This window comes from Apium graveolens, chromosome 3 (assembly GCF_009905375.1).
Source record: "Apium graveolens cultivar Ventura chromosome 3, ASM990537v1, whole genome shotgun sequence".
Taxonomy (NCBI): domain Eukaryota; kingdom Viridiplantae; phylum Streptophyta; class Magnoliopsida; order Apiales; family Apiaceae; genus Apium; species Apium graveolens.
Window position 1 is genome coordinate 210,225,201 of NC_133649.1, and position 4,293 is coordinate 210,229,493.

Sequence of the window (4,293 nt, forward strand, 5' to 3'; positions counted from 1 at the left end):
GTTTGCCAAACTGAAGCAGTCAAGGTATCAGATGAGTATGATGGGGGAACTTAGCTATTTTCTGGGCCTTCAAGTCAAGCAAAATGAAGAAGGCACTTTTATTTGTCAAACTAAGTACACCATAAACTTGCTGAAGAAATTTGGAATGCAAGATTGTTCAAGTGCATCCACTCCCATGGCCACTGCAACAAAACTGGATAAGGATACTGGTAAATCAGTAGATGTTACTGATTACAGAGGTATGATTGGCTCTCTACTCTATCTAACTGCTAGTAGACCTGATATCATGTATGCTACCTGTCTTTGTGCAAGATTTCAAGCAGATCCAAGAGAACCTCACTTAACAGCTGTGAAAAGAATTTTCAAGTATCTTAAAGGAACAGCTGATCTGAGATTGTGGTATCCTAGAGAATCAGATTTTAAACTAATAGGTTACTCAGATGCAGATTTTGCAGGTTGCAAAATTGACAGGAAAAGCATAAGTGGAAGCTGCCAATTTCTTGGAGGCAGATTGGTTTCTTGGTTCAGCAAGAAACAAAAGTCAATTTCCACATCAACTGCAGAAGCAGAGTATATTGCTGCCAGGAAGCTGTTGTGCACAGATTCTTTGGATGAAGAATCAGTTACTGGATTATGGGTTAATATATTTCAAAATCCCTATTTACTGTGATAATCAAAGTGCTATTGCTATGACAGGTAATCCAGTTCAACACTCTATGACAAAGCACATCAGCATCAGGTACCACTTCATAAGGGAACATGTGGATGAAGGTACAGTGGAATTACACTTTGTTCCAACAGATCAACAACTAGCAGATATCTTCACAAAACCATTGTGTGAAGCCACTTTTACAAGATTGGTAAATGAACTTGGAATGGTTTCAGGTTCTTTCTCTAAATCTGCTTAGTTTTGTTCAGTTATATCAGACTTTATGATTAGTATTTACAGAATTTAATCTCTTTGTGTATTCTGTGCTTAATTGACAAATGTGTTTAAGTACTGACTGTTGTCTGATATATGTTTCTAAACTCTGATAAGTGATATGTCTGTTTAAGTAACTATTTAATCCTATGAGGATAGCTGTGCTAGATGCTGACCTAGTAGTCTTCAATAAACAAAGGATCCCTTGTAAGAAGTAATTATTTCTGTGGAAATCTATTGACACAAGCAAATTCTGATAATTGAGCTTAGTTGATTTTACTTTGTCTATCTTATTACTAAGTCACAAATTAGAATAATGCTACTCATCTGTTAAGTTCTGATACTAGTAAATCTGTTGAATGCACTAAGTGTTGATAAACCTCACTTATCAAAAGAAAAAGCAAAAGGATCAAAGAATAAAATCAGGTACTCCTTTGAGATCTAGATTAAAAATGTGGAAGGGACGACCCAAGTGCATTGCTGGTATTAAGTAAATATGCATTAGAAAAGCAAAATATTTTCTTGGTGACTTTTCACACTCTATGATTACTGGAGAAATACTCTGATAATAGCATAAATTCTGATAAGCAGTCGTGACTCACTTATACTGAGAAGCCACTGTGAAATGGAATTTAAAAAGATGCATAAAATTAGCATAAAATAGTTGAGGTGGACTCAAGCATGAACTCATTCAACAGTAGGTTTCAGAATAATGACAGCTCTTTAGCAAAGTTTTAGTTATGCCTTATTTCTAAGATGTACTGAAGTGAATCAGACTTTACTCTTTGTCTGACATTTAGCTTAATGCACATACTAATCACTCCATATGAATGATGAAAATCACTGTGGTGATCTATGTTGTTTTAGATGAACAGTCATTGTATCTTATTGCACAAATTCTGAGGACAAGTTCTGATTGCATGTTCTGATGAATAAGTTCTGAAGAATACAAATCAGAATTTGTGTGAGGACTTCCTAAGATAGGCATTCCTTTTTCGAGTTAAGAAATTATGTTTTGATGACTGTTAAGTTCTGATATAAGTCTAAGTTCTGATATTACAGTCTAATTCTTTACTTGACTTATCTGTGGATAAAATTTGATAATAGTCTCGGTTCAAACTAAAATATGATGAAGTGGAAGATTAATAGTCACTATGGTTAGGGTTAGTGATATTCGTACTTGAACAGTCAACTTTTACTTGCTTCTTGTGCGCATTAAACCATGTTTTCTTTTTCCAATGAATGTTTTTCTTTTTCCAAGTCTGGGGAGACGAGGTAGAATTCATTCTACCTGTCAGCATTAAATTTCTTCGCGTCTCCTGGCATTCTTTTACCTATATAAGCAACCACTTCACATCAGCCTTCCCATCAAATCTTTTCTCACAAACTCACCTTACCTTCATACTTTTTCTTTCAAAAACACCATGGTCAGATACAACATGTTTTTGAACTACGAAACTTTCAATATGGAGCTAAGCTGTGCCGATTGGCAGCAGGAATGGCACGTCACTACCATTCCTGATGAGATATGGGACTCTGTCCCACAGGAGGTACTCACCCACCTCCTGTTCTTCTATATGGATTACCATCGCCATCTGGAGCGATTGGAGGAGGAAAGGCTGGAAGCTCTCCGCCAGCAAGAGCGAATCATTCGACTCGCCATTCTGTTTGTCGAGAGTAGGAAGAAGAAATGATTTATTTTCTTCTTCCTGTTTTTCTTCATCATCAGCCTTGACCTGCTTCTTGAGCTAGGACTAAGGTTGTTGATGTTAGGTTTAGCAGCTTAGGGAAATCTTGTACAAGTACTAATGTAATTTCAATTTCATGAATATATTCTCTTGATATATTAATGAAATTTGTTTTTGTTTCAAGATTTTGTCTCTGAGATATTTTAATGCATTGTTAAATCCTGTTACATATTCATATTCTGATGACCATATAAATACTGTGTTAATTTAAGTTCTGATTTTCCTTTATCAGTACTTACTCATCTGATTTATCTTGGTCATTTTCACTTGATTTATTTTCAGAATATTAATGTTGCAGTGAAAAATAATTTGAATAAGTGGAAACAGTTTCAATTTTGCATTAAAACTGATTCACCTTGATTAATGGAATATCTGGGTAAGTGGAACGGTTTTTCCTTGAAAAACTGCAAGTGGGTGGTAATTATTGCTTATTTACCGTGCCCATTACTTCTTGCCTTATCTATGTATGACAATTGTCAAGGTATGCTCCACTACTTTTAAATGCATGTCTGCCAGGTGTCCCAATGGTTACTTTTTATGTATAAGTAACAGAGAGAAAAGATTGTCAAATCTTTTATTTACTTTTCTCTTTTATCTCTCTCTCTCTTTACTTTTATCCTTTCTCATCTACTGACGATTTTTCATATAGACATTTTCTCAAACACAATACAGGCAACCGCATTTCTCTCAAATTTCAATGGCACCCAAGGACATAATCTTCCATGTAGCAAAGATTTTCTCACTAGTTCTGATATTGGGTACGCTCTAACTGAGCCTGAATCAGTCTCTGGAGTTCAAGTACTGGAGTTCTGGAGGAGTGGAGTATATGATGATGGTGGTGCTCAAGGGTCCCCGAGTATTATCTTTTCATCAGGGGAAAATGAGTATGTTGTGACTTTGTCTACGGTTCGACAAGCACTGCAGCTATCTGAGAACTGTGTTTATTCTACTGTTGACGAACCAGTTCTTCTGAACATGATGTCCAGTCTAGGATATGAGGGAACATTGGCAAAGCTTGGCAAGTTAAAGAGATTTTTCATAAGGAGGGAATGGAGTTTCTTCTTTGACTGCATTACCAAGGCTTTTGCTAACAAATGCTCAAATTTCGATGCAATTCCCATATTCAGCCAACAAATCGGGTATGCTCTTATAAATCAAACTGATTTTGATTATGCAAGTGCTGTCTTAGGTTTTATTGGGGATAGGATGACAGAAGATCGAAATACTGTATATTTTGCCAGATTTTGTCAGCTTATTCATAGGTTCTGTTGTAATCAGCCCCAAAGTTTTGGTGATTTAATTCCATCCTTCAGAATAGCTAAAAGAGATTTCACTGATTTATTATCTACTAATAATAAGAAGGTTGTGTTAAGACCCCTCTTAATACCTTTATCTAGTCAAACAAGCCTTAATCACCTATGATCCTGTTAAGTACACTGCACTTTATCCTGATGTTCAACCATCAGAACCTCATCCCTCAGTACCTACTATGAAGCCTTCATCTTCCAAACCTAAGAGGACAAAGACTGTTCCTCAAACACCTCAAAATAAAAGGAAGATTGCTTTGAGAGATGAATCTGATACTGAGGAACAGGTTCCTTCTTCAGAACCTGTTGTTAAAGA